This window comes from Bos javanicus, chromosome 23 (assembly GCF_032452875.1).
Source record: "Bos javanicus breed banteng chromosome 23, ARS-OSU_banteng_1.0, whole genome shotgun sequence".
In the NCBI taxonomy this organism is placed as follows: domain Eukaryota; kingdom Metazoa; phylum Chordata; class Mammalia; order Artiodactyla; family Bovidae; genus Bos; species Bos javanicus.
The window spans coordinates 38,431,444-38,449,389 of NC_083890.1; the positions used below are offsets into that span (position 1 = coordinate 38,431,444).

Below are 17,946 nucleotides of genomic sequence, written 5' to 3' on the forward strand. Positions count from 1 at the left end.
GTTCAGTGTGATCTCAGTTTTCTCCTTCTTTCCTTTAAGGACTCTTCCTAATCCCTCCTGGTTTGGCTTTTCTCTCTTCCCTTAGCTAGAAGATCCCTCATGCCACCTCCCAGCTATTGAGGACCATGCCCTGTGGGATGTTACCTAGCCTTGTTCATGGACTTCCCTGACCTCTGGCCATTTGTCACAAATTATCAGCCAGGTATCTCTTGACTTCTAGACTTTAAAGCTAACCTTCATTGTGAATGCCTGAGAATGGATTACTATGCTTTCCTTCCCAGAGAGCGTTTATTTTTCAAGTTTCTTTACTTCAAAGAATTACTGTGATATAGCCAAAAAAAAAAAAAGAAACAATTTTATGCAGGGACCAACTGTATAGGTATGTAGCTTGGCTGAAGCTTGGATCAGAGAGTAGAAAAGCAATATAGTTAATGATAAGAGAGGCCAGAGTGAAGAGAGAAGGGGTAGGAAGGTACTGGAAACATTAAAAGTCAGATAGTGTAGTGCATCCAGAAGAGGCTTTCTCAACCTCAGCACAATGGACAGACTCTCTTCTACAGGGGCACAGGATGGGACATTAAAAGGGGGTGGAAGCATGCCACAGTGACCTTCCGTAGGTTTTTCTCTTGCAAGGTATCACCTCTTGTTTTCTTTTATTTCCATCCATATGTGGGCTTTCCAGGTGGCATAGTGGTGAAGAATCCACCTGCCAAAGCAGGAGATGCAAAAAACATGGGCTTGATACTTGGGTTGGGACGATTCCCTGGAATAGGAAATGGTAACTCACTCCAGTATTCTTGCCTCGAAAATTCCATGAACAGAGGAGCCTGGCAGGCTATAGTCCGTGGAGTAACGAAGAATCAGACATGATTGAGCAACTGAGCACACAACATATGCAAGAAACCTGTCTTTGAGGTGGAGTATGAAAAAGTAGCATGACGTTTTAAGATGCGGGGGAGAATTTTCAATTAAAACTCTCATTCATAGCAGACAGTAACTATGATGACACACTTCCCCTCCCTCCGTCTCCTAAAGACCTCTGTCCATATTTTTATTCCCTTTTTCTTCCCATTCCCTGTTCTTTTATATATTGTCACAGTATTTATTCAAGAGATAATTATTGTGTGTTTATTATGTGCAGAGCCTGTCAGACCAAGAACTGCCAGTGCCGAGAGACTCCTTGCTGCCCTCGGGCCAGCAGATGGTACAAGCAAACCTGGGCAATAGCAACAGGAGAGGGAGGGGTGGGTCCAGGAGAGGCAGGTAGGATGCGCAGAGGAGGCCGGCAACTGGAGACGGGCAGAAGTCCCAGCTTCAGTCCTCCAGCCTGAACTGGGGTCAGGAATCTAGTCTCCTATGAAAAATGGACCTGACAGGAAACTCTCCTGAAAGACCCGGGGTCCTAGGTGACTTATCCATACAGACACTGAGAAGAATAATGCAGAGCCCAGTGATAGGAGCCAGTCCCCAACTGGCCAAGACCCCAGCTCCTCAATAAGGGCAGGGACACTCTGATCAGAGGTAAACACCTCTGCTGCTTCTGCTACTGCTCACTAGGTATAAAGTTCAGACTGACCGATACTAAGCTAGTGCAGCTTCTGGCCTCTGCTCCCAGCATTCCAGTGGTCCAGGAGCAGGGCTGGCCCCAAGCCTTCTGGGGAGGCCAGCATCCAAGTATATCCTCATCCTAAATGTAGAAGAGGGAAGCAGTATTGAACAAAATAGGAAAGAGAAAGGAGAATGCTGATGCCTTGTGATGCTTAGAACTCTGCTTTCTCAATCATCTGTATCCTTAATAAGAGAGCTTGGGTTAGTGTGTGTGTGTGTGTGTGTGTGTGTGTGTGTGTGTGTGTGTGTGTCTTAATAAGAGAGCTTGGGTTAGTGTGTGTGTGTGTGTGTGTGTGTGTGTGTGTGTGTCTCTCTGAAATAAGAACAAGTGATTTCTTCTCTGGTACCACAAAAAGTCTCATAATATATCCATTCTCTGAAATAAGTGTGCTTGACCTGATTTCCATGGCTGGGTTTGGGGAAATCTGTGACTCTGAAACTGTAAGCTCTAGTAAATTCTTTCTTCTTAAAAGAGAGGTCCTCAGCTTTCTTCAGCTTTCCAATGAATCTGTGACCCATGTAGCTCAAAAATAGCTGTGCTGTGAGAGGATCTTGGGAGACTGATATGTGACAGAGAAAGACCTCTCTATTCATTTCACCCCTTCTTTTCCTCATTTCCTCCCCTTTTGAAAGCCCCTTTACAGCGAGTATTCTCTCGAAAATCCTTTAGAACACAGGAGTATATCAGTAATATAGGGTCTGATTCCATCCAAACAACTTTGAACACTAGCATACCATACCAATGACTTTCATTTACATTACCTTAATTCTCACAACTACCCTAAGGATTAGAAGTTTTCCCTCTGTTTTTGCTGACAAAGAATCTGAGGCTCAGAGAGGTAAAGTGACTTGTCTAAAGACACACAGCAAGTAAATATTGTGCTGAGACACAAAACCTTTCCTCTGATCCTGGGAACAGCAAGTCATGTTTCCAACTATCCCATAATCCTGCCAGGCTGTAGCATGAAGACAAAGATCACCGTGATCAGAGATTTACCAGGGTCTGTTATACTCCAATGACAATTCTTCATAACCACATAAGTCTCTGCATCATCCTATGCAGATACATTTAACTAATACAGAAACTGAGGTCAAGAAGAGACAGTGTCAGCAAAGTCAAAAGTGCAGGGGACTAGATTTATTGATCATTGTTTCTCCTGAGTCCTTCAAACAAATAACAACAATGGAGAACAGTCACTGAAAGCTAAAATTCAGTGTACAAAAACCTGTGTTAATAATCTCAGAGTTGGACTGTCTTGAATCTCTTGGGGCTTGTAGGGTTCCAAACAGGCAGGTCTACCCAGCCAAGAATTAGGGCCGTTAATCAGATTACTCAAAGTGAAAAAAAAAACACTATTGCCTCTATTACCTGGAGACTTCAGGCATCTTGTTTTTCTTAAGAGGTTTCTTTGGTCTGACTTATCTTGATAATCCCCTGCCTCCCAGCTTTGTTTTGCTTGATACCACTCTGATCATAAAGGAGTTGGTATTTTTGCAGCAAAATAATTTTTTATGGAAAGAGTGCTATGAAAAATCATTTTCAGCAGGGAAGGGTGTCTGTTAAATAGGCTTCTCAAACACACACACACACACAATTAGGGATTCTTTTGCTATGTGGAAAGAATACCTTTATTTTATCTATAACCTTCTAAAGCTCCCTTCACCTCACGTAGAAATGATTCATAATATAAACGTAGATCATGTTTATGATCAGTTCATTTTGCCCTTGTTCAGTGATTTCCTTCCCTCTCCGCACCCCCTCCCCCGCCCTCCTTCATTTCTTCTTGCCGTTCAGGGCTTCTAAAAGCCCCAACAAACATCTGAAGAGCTGCGGTACCCACAGCAAGTCCTCGTTCTGTTATGAGCTCGCAAGACACACAATGCCAGCCCCGCTCAGTCATCTCCTTGTCAAGTCTGCCTCTCCACCTTCCCATCCTCATTCCAGGAGCCTATTAAATTAATGAGATAGAAGTCCGCGCTACAGCGGTCGCCGTGTTATTGGTGTAGAGCGCCGGTGCTGTTACAGTGTGCCTGTTTTCTCTCCTGGGACGTTTAATTTCCGCTTCTCAAATGAGCTGCGAAGCTGTGAGGCCTGGCAGTGTTCGTCCCCGGCACTCCGTGATGCAGATAATGAGGATACTGATAGGTGCCTAGGAGACTGTGATGGCTCCGAGCGCAACCATGGTCTGATAATGCTTTACGCCAGCAGTGTCACAGCGGAGCCACTATCATCCCGCAAGGAATGGTTCATCTTTATGTGTAATACAGCAGCTGTCACCTAAATGGCTAATGGGGAAGCAAAGTAGAACCAGAGTGCTAGTCATCTTTGTCACTTAATAATTTTAAAGTATCAGACTTCGCTCCCGCAAGTTCCAGTAAAAGCGTGCTTGCCGGTTTTATGCTGTTTGTGGTGGCTTTAAACATGGATGGAGAAATCCGTGGTGCTCTTCTGTGCAAATCTAATTTAGTATCGTTTGAATAGCCGAGTAATTAAAATGTATTATATGTATAAGACGCTGCGATGGTGGAGTGCCTGCATTTAAGAGGAAGATTTATTGGGCTTGCAGCCTCCACTGTGAACCTCCTACAACCACATTAGCTAACATCTGTTGGAAAATGTCGACACCAGGGCAGAAGACATGCACGCGGAATGTATGCTTTCCTGAGTTGGAACAGCAAACCGGAAACACGGCTTGCAATTGCAATTTAAATTAATTAGTCATGGGACCTGTGTCTGCATGGGCACACGCAGGCATGCGTGAGGGTATATGGGTGTGTGAAGGGTCATGAGTGTGTACAGCCAGGTACATACAAACACGCATCCTTTCTAATTAACATCCAACCCCTGCAGAGTCGGAAGTGAAGTTTGATTGGATTTAAGGAGCAGGGTAATAAGAATGGGACAGTTAATACAAACGATGTCGGTGTTGACACTGCCCCATTAGTATTTCCTGGCAGATTATTTTGTTTGCTTTGCCTAAGTGCACAAGATTATAGGGGATGATTTAGTAGGCTAGGGCACTGGATTCTGAAGGCAAGCCAAGCTAATTTCAATCACACCTACAACCAGACTGTTAATCTTTGGGGAGTTACTGCACCTGTGCTGGCAGAGGTTAAGAGGCGAGAGATTCTAGAAGGCACAGATAGAGCAGTTGTCCAGGGGAAGGGAGAGCAGTAGAACGGCCTCATAATTCTCTTAGGGGATAAACTGACAGACATTTCAAAATCTGAAAAAATATGCTCCTAGATAAGTGTGAGATATACTTTCCAAACAAACACAAAATTTGTTCCAAGGAAATACCGGTCAGGAGACAGTCAAGAGTGCTTGCTAACTGATGGGAGGGAGTCACATGCGTGTGAAATGTGTTTAGGCAGCACTACATATTGCTTTCCTCTCTTTGCATCACTAATGGTTTGGACGTATTGTCAAGTGTGTGTCCTGCTAGGAGAAAAATAACCAAGTGGGCTGGGGGAACTGAGGTTCCGAATGATATTAAACATTTTCACTTCATCTCTGCCCTCCTAACCATTTTGCTATTCTGTTTGTAAACCTCTGGTCAAAGCTACTGAGAAACTTCAATACTGTGATCAGCCTTCCTCTAAAGACTGAGCTTCTCCTGCTGCACTCACTCACCGGAGGTCCTTAGGTGATCATGCACTGAGGTGGGGCGGGGGGGGTGGTGGTGGAGGGGGGTCCACAGGTATAAATGTTCAGCTCAGGTCCGTAAAGTCTCCACCTTGTTTACAGCACATCTCAGAGGATGCAGTCATAGCTGACTGTTTTGAATAAATATGTAGATTTTAAACAAGGTTTTTAAAAGCACTCTCAGGTTTGTGAAGCCTGAGCCAAAAACAGGTATTGACACAAGTGTTGGAAACGTTTACTAACACCCGCAGTCAGGCTCCTCGGTCCTGTGTCTCTTGGCAAGTAAGAAAAGAAACATAGATATAACAGAGTCATCAAAAAAAAAATTAGACTGGTAATGCAAAAACAGAAAAAGTTTGCTTTTGCCTAATGGAATAATAACACAATGTTCAACATATATTAAAATTGGTAAAAATTTCTTCAGTATTCATGAGAAAATTGTTAATCACCATGAGCTCTTTGGGAAAAGAGCTTATGGATGTGATTAATAAACTCTACACAAAGTCCATTCAAATTTAGCCTTCCTTAAAGCCCACTTTGGAGAAAGAAATGGCAACCCACTCTAGTATTCTTACCTGGAAAACCCCATGGACGGAGGAGCCTGGCGGGCTACAGTCTGTAGGGTTGCAAAAAGTCGGACACGACTGAAGCGATTTAACACACACACACACACACACACAGTCCACTTAATATAAAATGTTATATTTTAGGTCAGATCTTCATGTCATTGCCATTTCAATGGGAAGCACTGTATCTGTGCTTTGAAAATCACAGAAAAGATGATTTTTCTCGAGGTAGGAGTTTGAAAGTCAGTATTATCAGCATTTTTAAAAAAGAAAGTGAACATATGAAATGTCTTACTTTTCTCATTTATTCAAAGCAAAGGTTGGGCTCCACAAAGAGCGCAGAGGTAATGATTGTGCATCTGTTGCTGTAATACAGCGAACTGGGAAGAACTAACTACGTGCAATTCAATAAAGTATATTTAGCATATTTTCATTGCACCAAATATCAGCTGATCCACCTCTTATTAGTATAAATGGCATAGATTAGTGTCAGGCATTTTCAACAGTGAAGAAATTACAGGAGTCTGCAAGGCTCATTAGGCTCTGCCTGCATGTTAACGAGGGGCCAGGCCTTATTAATAAGAAGAGGAAAAAATAAAGCTAAGCTGAGAGGAAAAAAAGGAACAAAATTCTCCTTTAAAAATTCGCCAGCATTTAAAAAGTAACTGGACTGCACTGGACGATTCTTCTCCTTCCTGATTTTCTAGACATTTGTGAAGATCTATACTGCCCTGTATTTATTTTTTGCCACATGTAAAAAACATTATTCTGTCTCAGTCAATGTCAAATACATAACAGAAACCATGTTATTTTAAACAAGTGAGATGGCTGTCAACTTATGCTTTCAATTAGCCATTCTGGAGTCAGGTTCAGGTCATGTGTTTACAGCTCCACTTTCTCCCACCGCAATCATTTAAAGAAGATAGGGAAATAACCTGCCTCAGCCTTCAGCAATAAGAGCATCTCCGTCTCCTCCCAGCTTCCACACCTCATTGTTTGAATATCTCAGTGGCAATATTAGAAGAGCAATCTTCCTAGGAAAGGAAGGTAAAGAAGAACCTTTGGGGTCACATCCAATGAGGATTGTCTCTATTAACCCAAAGGTCAGTGTGATGAATTCTGATTGGAGAAAAACAACTCCTTAATTGGCATTATACTTAAAGTTTGAGAAATTATCAATAAAGGCTAACACCAGAGTACAGGGAAGATAAGAACTATAACAAAACAGAAAAACTAAGGGTCTTGGCTAGAGGCCATGTTGATTGGGAATTGCGTCCAAAGGCAAAGAAGTGCAAGCAAAGGAAAACCCTCCAGGTTCAGTACATGCTACAAGATGCTTTTGAAAAAGGGAGAAAGAAAAAAGTTAGGTACTTGTCAGTCTTTAAAATCATACACATTCACAAGCATTCATGTACACACACTTACATGGAGCAATTTTATTGCACAGCTTTTTAAAAGCAATACCAGAATAAATATAAATGATCAATTTTTACCGCAAAAATTAAAACTGCTTACACACTGCAGTTCTGTGGAGCCTTTCATCCAAGCATATGTCAATGTTTCTTTTAGGCTACATTCTTATAAAAAGATATGGGATTCCTAGGTGGCACCAGTGGTAAAGAACCCACCTCCCAACGTGGGTTACATAAGAGCCATGGGTTCAATCCCTGAGTAGGGAAGATCCCCTGGAGGGGGCATGGCAACCCACTCCAGTACTCTTGCCTGGAGAATCCCCATGGACAGAGGAGCCTGGCAGGCCATAGTCCATGGGGTCGCTGAGAGTCGGACATGACTGAAGTGACTTAGCATGCATGCATGTTATAAAAGATAAGCTTTACATTAAAGGAAAAAAAACTGTGCTAAAGTAATAGTCTATTATTGAACAGTCAGCAGTAATTAATTTAGAGTTTCAGGATGTTTCGAATCATTCTTCATTATGTTTATAATATTATCCCCAAAGCTGAAAAAATCACATTTCTTTCCTATCCATTTCCCTTCATTCTGGTTCACCTTATTGATTTCTCCCACTGTGTTCAAACTGAAAGTGAAATGACCATGACTCCTGAGGCGTGTCTGAACCAGCATCATCACTGCTGTCCTTACCGTTCCAAAGCACTGCCGTCTTTTGTGGGTGATGGTTGTAAGGTGAGATGGCTAGATCTCAGCACCATCTGTAACTGTGACATGTCTGCATCCTATGTACCAACAGAAATGAGTGGATTCTGGAAGGTAGAGAGCTAAGTATTCAAAACCCTCCAACTACCACTGCCTCAAGTTGCTTGGATGATTGAGGCAGTGGTAACTGGCATCTTAACCTACATTAATTTTTTTTAAAGCTTCTTTTCTCTACTTCACATAACCTGTTTTCACAGACCAACAATTGGTTGCAAATTATTGCAGATATGCAATAATACATTTAGAAGTATTTCCTCCTGGTAAAATTGTGTGTATATACAAAATTATACCTTCACATATTTGAATATATGCTTATATCAACACTGTAGTTTTTAGGTACTGGATAAGGCATTTTCTGAGATAGTTAAAGCAAGTTTCTAGAAGGCAAATTTTTTAAAAATTAAGAATTACGTGAATGTGTCCATTTTAACCATATCATCAAGGCAACTTCTGTGAAATAATTCCCCAAAAGTTCCTCACAGAGTCAACTGACGGAAGCAATTTTCTCTATTTTCTTTTTAATCTTTAGTATGGAGACATAGAAATATTTTCTGATCGTCATCTTTCAAAGCAGGTTTTCCCCAATAGAACTGGAATCCAGTTCAAGGAAACACTGAGAAGCTCAAACCTCCCCAATCCCTGTCATGAGAGATGGTGTGTATTACTTGATTTTCTAAAGTGACAAGACATACATTAAAAAAAATATATTTCTCTTATTGTTACATTTCAGGCACGTTTACTGTTAGCTGCTTGGCTTCATTATGTATCATAGTCTGAATCTACAAATCAAGTATAATTAGACTTAGCGAACTGATTGGATTTCTAATTAAGCTACATTGGAAACAATGCACAATCAGTAAATACTCTGACTAGGTACATTTTAAAGAGCAACTCTTGGGCTTTTTGCTGATGACTAGACACCAGTGTCATTAAATTTGTTGGTGGCAAGCAAATTTTAAAGCTAAAATAGAGGCAATTAGTAAAGATCTTGAAATATTTAATCACGTTTGTCCAATTAGTGTGCAATTAGGCAGTGGTGTGGCGTGGGACAGGCATTCTGCTTCCGTGCTTGGTGCAGAAGGATCCCTTTGAAATTTTGCTGTTTAGTTTATTGATATATAAAAAGGAAGTTATGGTTGTAATTTCCAATTTAAAAAAAATACTGTGCAGATGGTCTGACTATATATTTAACAATGTTAAACAAATCCAAACAAGGGAAGCATGTTACCTGAAATTACACAGCTGTGATCTGTGAATAAGCTCTGGATCATGGTAGATTACAGCTGTGCTTATCTCGATCCTTGAAACCGCCAGGCATTTCTGGAGAAATTGGGAACCTGATAAGCTCGCCCAACAGGTCTTAGAATGGTTGGTAGTTCCTTACTTGACCAGAGGCACCCTTCTTGGTGGTTAGCTTAGCTTCTAGCTCAGGACCTCTGAGTTAAATCTGATGAAGGAGAGATGGGAAGAGATCCTATAAGAAGTTGACTTGGGATGTATCAGTAAGCTGGACAGCAATGTTATAATACCTGGTGTTCCCATTGCAAACCAACAACTCCTGTCTACTCAGCAATACCTTTAGGAAGGGGCCATGTTAGTGGGAGGTTTGGTATGCCCACTGCAAAAGAAAAGAAGAAATGTCCCTTGTTTTAAACACTTAATTTGCATTGCTGTGTGATGTGCTTAGTCACTCAGTTGTATCCAACTCTTTGCAACCCCATGGACTGCAGCCTGCCAGGCTCCTCTGTCCACGGGGATTCTCCAAGCAAGAATACTGAAGTGGGTTGCCATGCCCTCCTCCAGGGTATCTTCCCAACTCAGGGTTTGAACCCAGGTCTCCCACATTTCAGGTGGATTCTTTATCGACTGAGCCATCAGGGAAACATAATTTGCATTGCTCTACCACAAAACTTTTTAGTTTTGCAGGAAAGCATAGGGCATTTTCCTGACATCCTTATTTGGATAATCTCTGAAAGGCAATAACCATTTCTCTTTTAAGAGAAGGTTATGAAAAGGTCACAAGGCCATTTGTGTCTCAGGCGGCCAATCAAGGAGGGTTAACTGACCTCAAAGATACCTGAAAAGTGTCATTCCATGAAGCTGTCAGATAAGACAATGAGATGACGGTAAGAGAAAGCAAGGAACATAAACGGTGGGAAGGGGTCATTGGGGGTAGGAAGAAGAGGGGATTCGAGGGAGTAGAAGGATGTACTAAGGGCTCCCCAACCTCCAGGATCTAATGTCTGATGATCTGAGGTGGAGCTGATGCAATAATAATAGAAATAAAGTGCACAGTAAGTGTAACGCACTTGAATCATCCCAAAACCATCTCCCTCACCCTGCTGTTCATGGAAAAATTGTCTTCCACGAACCTGGTCCCTGGTGCCAAAAAGGTTGTGGACTGCTGATGTACTAAGAACTCATTATATACCCAGGTATCCTGTGGACTTTGCTTGAGACAAAGGAATGTCTTCCATTTTCTTCTGGGATATTGACTTCATGCTCGGTCAGATGTAACCGAGGAAATGAAAAAATGTTCATAGATAAATAAGCTTGTCTGTCTAAAGCCTGGTAACATAGTAGGGTAAAATATGTTGAATCTCAGGAATCTAAGGATTTCTGGATGTAGATCCAGTTCTCCCCGCTAGGTGCACCAACATTTCATGTTACCCTATGTAAGGATACTCTGTTTGGATAACTTGGAAGCCAGTGAGAGGAAAACCCCCTAGGTACCTACAAATGTAAAGGGAAGGGGTTCAAAAGAAAAGCAAAATAAAAACTGTCCTTGAAAAAAAAATAACGAGTGAATTTATGTGGAGGCTGGGATTAGAGTACACAGAATACATGACCTTATAATAGGTTTACTGGGAATATAGTTTAGGAAGCCTTTATCATATTTATTTACATATCTACCTTCTTTCTCTCATTCTGAAGGCATTTTTTTTCTTTTTAACTTTCTGAAAGCAGGTTACAATTATCATAAGTCAAAGCCAGACATTTGGAAAGCTTTGAATATAATTAAATTTTATACTGAGATTTAATTACATTCTTAATTAAATTCTATATTTAGAATTTTCATAAATGTATAGTTCTAAATATAGTCAATTCTAAATTAAAAAATTTAGAACATCAGTGAATATATTAGCGATGTATTACATGTCTATTGCATTGGCCATAAAGTTTGTTTGGGTTTTTCCGTAGAATGCTATGAAAAACCCAAAAGAACCTTTTGGCCAGCCCAGTATCTTGGTCTTCCATGAGCAGGAGAGGGATTCTAGACGCAAGACGTCTGCTGCTGTGCCTGGTCGAAGTCAAGTCTTGAGGGATAATGTACACTCTGCCACCTAAGATGGTGAGGTAGGGAAGATTATGTTGATTTTTACAAAGATGTGGCAGAATGGTACTTGAGTGAGTTGGATAAGGCAAGTGATTTTGGGCTTTGCATTGTCCTTCTTTGCTTTGTGGTCTTTCTGCACTATTCCTTGTGCCCTCCCCTCAGGGTCTCCATGTTTCTCGCTGTGCTTTTTCCATGCCCCATTCTTACAACCTGCCCTTGGAAAGCTTTCTGGATAGGACTGACCACTTTTAGCAAATAAAAATATTGGATGCCCTGGTAAATTTGAATTTCAGATAAGCCGTGAATAATTTTTTTTTAGCATGAATATACCCATATATTACATGGAATATACTTATTCTAAAAATTATCTGCTTATCTGAAACTCAAATTTAGCCAGGAGTCTTGTATTCAAGAGCTGTCATAGCTCAGTCAGTAAAGAATCTGCCTGCAGTGCAGGAGACCCGGGTTCAATCCCTGAGTTGGAAAAATCCCCTGGAGAAGGAAATGGCAACTCACTCTTGGAGTGGAAAATCCATGCCTGGAAAATCCATGTATGGAAGAGCGTGGTGGGCTACAGTCCATGGGGTCACAAGAATTGGACACCACTTAGCGACTAAACTACTTTGTATTCAATCTGGACCACATTCACACTAAGATATAAGTAATTTAAAAAAGCATCATCTTTCACCCAATGACAAGTCTTTTTTTGGTGTCAATCAGGAACTTAAGTGATAAATGAATAGCCTAATATTGAAATTTTAAGCATCCATTAAGGTTCTGATTTTCAATTTTGGTTGCATATTGTAGTCACCTGGGGAGTTTTTAAAAACTCAGGCTAAAACCCTAAATAATTAAATCAAAATCTCCAAGGATGAAACCCAGGCATCAGTATTGTTTAAGGTTCCCTAGTGACTCCAAGGTACAGCCAAGTTTATAAACTATTGAACTAAGAAAGGTATTCTAAACTAAGACTGCACATGAGAACCACTAGGGAATTAAAAGGAAAAAAAGTGCTTATGCTTGGACTCCAACTCCAGAGGTTCTGACTTACCTGGTCTTGGTGGGGGTCTGGCATCCATAGTTTTTAAATAATCACTGAGTCAGAAAATATTCAAAAGGGTCTTTTGACGAGCAATGGGTCATCCTAGCACTTTAGAAATCACACCAGAGTCCTTCCATGCCCATATAAAAAGCTATACGAGATATTTGGTTTCTGGGGGAAAAGATCCCATAGAGATTCAAATTTATCTGCTACCCAATGTAAATCAGGGTCCTTTTTATTTTTTAGCCATGCCCCACATCATGTGAGATCTTAGTTCCCAGACCAGGGACTGAACCCATACTCTCTACACTGAAAGTATGGAATCTTAACCACTGGACCACCAGGAGGTCCCAATCAAGGTCATATGTTTGGGGAACACTTAGGATGCCCCTGACAGTTGCCTTGGGAAAAAAATCAGATGTGACTGTACAGTATTGAAGGCAATTAAAAAAAAAAAAAAAGAATAACATAAACTATATCCTGCTGGGCCAGATGGGTTGATGAAGGAGTTGCCATGGAATAAATGACTATCAGGACATCTAGATGATCAAAGCTAGGATGAGGCTGGACACACACCAAAAAAAAAAAAAACCACACACAACAATTTAGAGTCAGATGGGAATGAAAGTATTAAGAAGCTTTCATTGAACGCACGTGAAGGTTAGCTTGGTGGGAGATATTTTTGTTTCATTGTTTTTTTATTTGTGCAGGAAATGGCAACCCACTCCAGTACTCTTGCCTGGAAAATTCCATGGATGGAGGAGCCTGGTAGGCTACAGTCCATAGGGTCACACAGAGTCGGACACGAGTGAGAGACTTCACTTCACTTCTTCATTTTTGCCACAAACCAAAACAAACCCTAAGAATTTGATGTGTGTGAGTGACAAGCAGCAACTAGGAGTGACTAGTGACAGAATTGGCTGAACTCATACTAGCATACGCTGTTGAGCAAACTGACTCTAGACAGTTGATAGACATCGGCTCCGCATCATTCATGACCCAATGTGCCCTTACAGCAAAACGTATTTGTCCATCTGTCATAGACAGTGTGGTTCAGAAAACGGAAATTCCTTCGAGGCACTGGCCCTGACAAGAGAGTGAAAAGTGAAAGTGTTAGCTGCTCAGTTGTGTCCGACTGTTTGCAACCCCATGGACTGTAGCCTGCCAGGCTCTTCTGTCCATGGAATTCTCCAGGCCAAGAATACTGGAGTGGGTTGCCATTCCCCTCTCCAAGGGATCTTCCTGACCCAGGGGTCAAACCCAGGTCTCCCTTATTGCAGGCAGATTCTTTCTCATCTGAGCCACCTGGGAAGCCCTGACGAGAAAGAAGCTAAGCTAACAACAGTTTGGGTTGAGGTCAGATGCGCGGGGAAACCCAGACCATGTACCAAAGTCCCCTAAGAAGAAGAGTGTGAGCAGATCTGATAGACAATAGGAGAGGCTTACCCCGAAGTGAGGGGCTGCCCTGGTGGCACAGTGGCAAAGGACCTACCTGCCAATGCAGAAGATGCAAGACAGGCAGGTTCGATCCCAGGGTCGGGAAGATCCTCTGGAGTCGGAAATGGCAACCCACTCTAAATATTCTTGACTGGGAAATCTCATGGACAGAGGAGCCTACTGGGCTGCAGGCAATAGGGTCCCAAAGAATTGAACATGACTGATGAGCACACCAATGTGAGTGCAAGTGTATGTGTATGTTGAGGATGATTCCAGGTGGAGAGCCAGCAGGAGGTGAAGAGCAGGCCAAACAAGAAAAAACTGGAAATGTACGCTAAAATTCCAGAGGAAGTTGCTGGGCAGCTTTCTGCTGAATCGGAGCCTCCTTCCAGTCCCAGTGAGCCTCCTCTGAGAGCACGGTCCTACTGCCAGATCCAGACGTGGGTCTAGAGGGGCACCAGGCTGGCTGGCAACACTGGCCTTGGACGGAGTCTCTTTGAATAATATAAGTTGCCTTGTTCAGGTGGCCTGAGTGGTAAAGCACCTTCTTGCCAATGAAGGAGACATAAGAGACATGGGTTCGATCCCTGGGTTGGGAAGATCCCCTAGAGAAGGGAATGGCTACCCACTCCAGTATTTTTGCCTTGAGAATTCCATGGACAGAGGAGCCTGACAGGCCACGAGTCCATGGGGTCGCAAAGAATCAGACCCAACTGAAGCGACTTAGCACACACCCAGCACACACGCAGAAGCAGTAGCCCTCAGGCCCATGTTCTGTGCCGTGGGACCCCCACTGTCTCACAGCTAACTGGGACAGGTGTGGGTGTCCCACTGAAGAGCAGAAAACTCTCAGGTTGGACAGTGCCTATACCTCTGTTCAGAAAAAATTTCAAACCCAGATTTTCCCTCTTGGAAATACAAACAAAGACACTGTAACACATATGTTCAAATGGTGGGAAGGGGGACTACTTGGCATAGAGTTGGGGCAGGAGAGGCCACGGTGGGCCGTGTTTAAGGGGACTGGAAACCTTCATGAAGCAAAGGCAGCCAATAATAGGAAAGAGATAGCGAGAGATCTGGCAGTGAGATGCGGAGAAATGACGAGACACGTGGACAGAAAGAGAAGATACTGCCTTTGAAAGGAAGAGGAGCTGATGGCTGGAGCCTCATGGATTTCTAAAGAGTTTTGCAGTTCATGGTCCAGTTCCAATCTGTGGGCATCCTCCCAACAGCACTGTCCCCTTTCCTCTTATTCTGAATGGGTCTCTGTTGCCCTACCCACAAGTACCTAACTAAAACAGAAGGGCATAACACAGTTTGTAGTCTTCAGTGGAAAAAAGAGCTACTAGCTAACAGGCACGTGGGAACCGCCCCTTGTCAACACCCTTAAGGAGTCACCAGTGGACAGGACAGGTGTTCTCTACTTCAGACCCTTCCCCTCCCTGCCCCCTCCCCCACACCCCCCAAATCCTCCTGGCTTGGGAATGTTCCACCAGCTTCCTCCAAGCTTCCAACTAGAAGTGGCTATAAGTTGTAATCTCACAACAATATTTTAAGCCATTGCTCATTTCAGCCCCAGTCCCGAGTAGAACACCTATCTTGATGGTCTTAGTAGCTGCAGAGCTGTCACTCAGGTTGACAGGAAAAAAGAATCTGTGCCCTTGGACTTACCCTGTCTGTGCCTCATGTTTCTTATTTGTAAAATGGGGATTGTAACCGTAATTATGAGAAATTAAATGAACTAGCACATGCAAAGGATTTAGGAGAGCATCCAGGAAATATTAAACACTATGTCCAACACCGACTCGATGGACATGGATGTGAGTGGACTCCGGGAGTTGGTGATGGGCAGGGAGGCCTGGCATGCTGCGAGCGGTTCATGGGGTTGCAAAGAGTCGGACACGACTGAGCGACTGAACTGAACACAAGCAATGGTGTTCTCCATTCCCTTATGCTCTCGGGGGACTTCCATTCTTGCCATAAACTCTCCTTGTTGTTTAGCAGCGCAGTGGTGTCTGACTCATTGGGACCCCATGGACCCTAGCCCGTCAGGCGTCTCTGTCCACCGGATACCCCAGGCAAGAATACTGGAGTGGGTTGCCATGCCCTCCTCCAGGGGATCTTCCAGACACAGGGATCAAACCCTCGACTCCTGCATCTCCTGCATCGGTTTCTTCACCACTGTGCCCCCGCCTCGCCCCGCCTTAACCTGGATGTCCATCAGAGGTGAAGCGGTCCCTTTATAGTTGGCCTGATTGTCACAAGCAAAGCCCTTGAACAATCCCCTCAGGGAATAAAAACAGAATCCGGATAATAAAGTCTAACCTGCTTTTCTCTTTTCCTTTGTCCTTCCGGTTTCACTTGCTGACAGGGAGCCGAGTGCAGAGGCCCGGCAGCGGGCGCCTCAGACCAGCGTTCCTGGTGTAAAATGGCTGCTGCGCACACCTCCCCTCAGTGCGCAGTGCGCAGACTCGCTGCCCGGAGACCAAAGTCCCAGGTGAGGGCGGCGGGCCGCGTGCAGAGACTGCGGGGCCGCGTGCAGAGACTGCGGGGCCGCGTGCAGAGACTGCGGGGCCGCGTGCAGAGACTGCGGCGCCGCAGCTCGGCCCTTGACCGGTGGGGCGCTCTAGATCAGTGGTCCCTGATGTTTTTGGTATCAGGGACTGGTTTTGTGAGAGACAACTTTTCTACGAACTCTGGGTAGGGGGTGGGGTTTCAGGTTGATTCAAACGTATTGCATTTATTGTGCACTTTGTTTCTAATGCTATTACATCAGCTCACTCCTTCTCTCGATCATGAGCTCATACCGCTCCATTCTTTCATTAAAGAATGACACTTTGCTTCTAAACCAACTCGGTCTCCTATTGGCTCCAGCAGCACCAGGCAGAAGGAGCCTTGTTGGAGACCGACTCCAGAGGGTGGGCAGCATAAAGTCTTTGACCGACCCCTGCCTTATGCCGCCTACTTCCTCATTCCCTTGCTGAACTTGTTTTGTGTGGTGTCTCAGCTCTGGAAAGCACTTTAATATGCGAATGGAGACGATATCCCACCTTTGTTAAGCAACCCATTTGAAATTCCAATGAAGGGAAGTTCAGGCTACTCTGAACAGGATTACTTTAGGCGTGGTTATTTGAAATAATCATAGACTTTCACCCCCGTTTTACCTGGTGGGAGGCTAGAAAGCATGGGCACTGTGTCAGCATCCCAGCTCAGATGGAGTCAATGTTGGTCGATGTCTCCTCTGGTTATTATCCAGGCTGCAAAAAAAAAGAGCGAAAAGAAGAGTCATTAAGCATAGCAAAATGACTAACCATGACTCAACAACATCAACAGAATCACAATGACCATTTACTATTGACACCCACCAAAAATAAGGCATTATGCTGACGGATATATACAAATGATCTCCCTTAGCCCTTCAACAAGTCTGTGAACAAGTCAGTGTTTCAACTTTATTTTTATTGATGGGAAAACTAAGCCCTCAAGAGGTTAAATGGCCTTTCCAACAAAATACTTTAGGAGCTTCCCTGGTTGCTCAGCAGCACAGAACCTGACTGCGATGCAAGAGCCACAGGAGGCGCGGGTTCGATCCCTGGGTCAGGAAGATACTCAAAAGAAGGGCACAGCAACCGACTCCAATATTCTTGCCTGGAGAAGTCCATGGACAGAAGAGCTTGGCAGGCTATAGTCCATGGGGTTGCAAAGAGTCGGATACAACTTAAGCGACTTAGCATGCAAGCACCTAGCAAGGGACAAAGCTGGGGTATGAGTCTCCATCTGTGCTGTTCTTGGCCTCCTTACTGCGCAGGACATGAGCACCTAAGTGATTATCACTTGGTGCTGGTGCAGAATTTCTGCCTTGCATGTATTCATGTCCTATTCTGGGTGCCTTAAAATCCACAAAAAAGAGGGAAACAGACTTTAGAAATAAACAGAAGTATGTTGAGCACCTCTGCACTTTTTAAAAAATTTTAATGTTCTTGTTTTTAAGGACAGTGATACATAATTGAGCAGATTTTCCTTTTCGGACAGACTGATTTTAAGCTAAAACATTATGTATATTTTGGGGAAATCCAAAAAGTTCAGAGCAAAGATTTAAAAACAAAGCAGGTCATTGCTCAGAAATACACTTAGA

General features: G+C 43.3%; 1 long non-coding RNA gene across 1 annotated transcript; it reads right to left on the reverse strand.

Moving 5' to 3' along the window:
• Positions 1 to 6,304: 6,304 nt before the first annotated feature.
• LOC133235965 (uncharacterized) lies at positions 6,305 to 16,282 on the reverse strand. The gene is made up of 3 exons (XR_009732697.1): positions 16,137 to 16,282; positions 9,224 to 9,442; positions 6,305 to 6,854 (listed from the first exon to the last, which is right to left on the reverse strand). It is a non-coding gene; the product is annotated as an uncharacterized LOC133235965 (long non-coding RNA).
• Between the last annotated feature and the right edge of the window lie 1,664 nt (positions 16,283 to 17,946).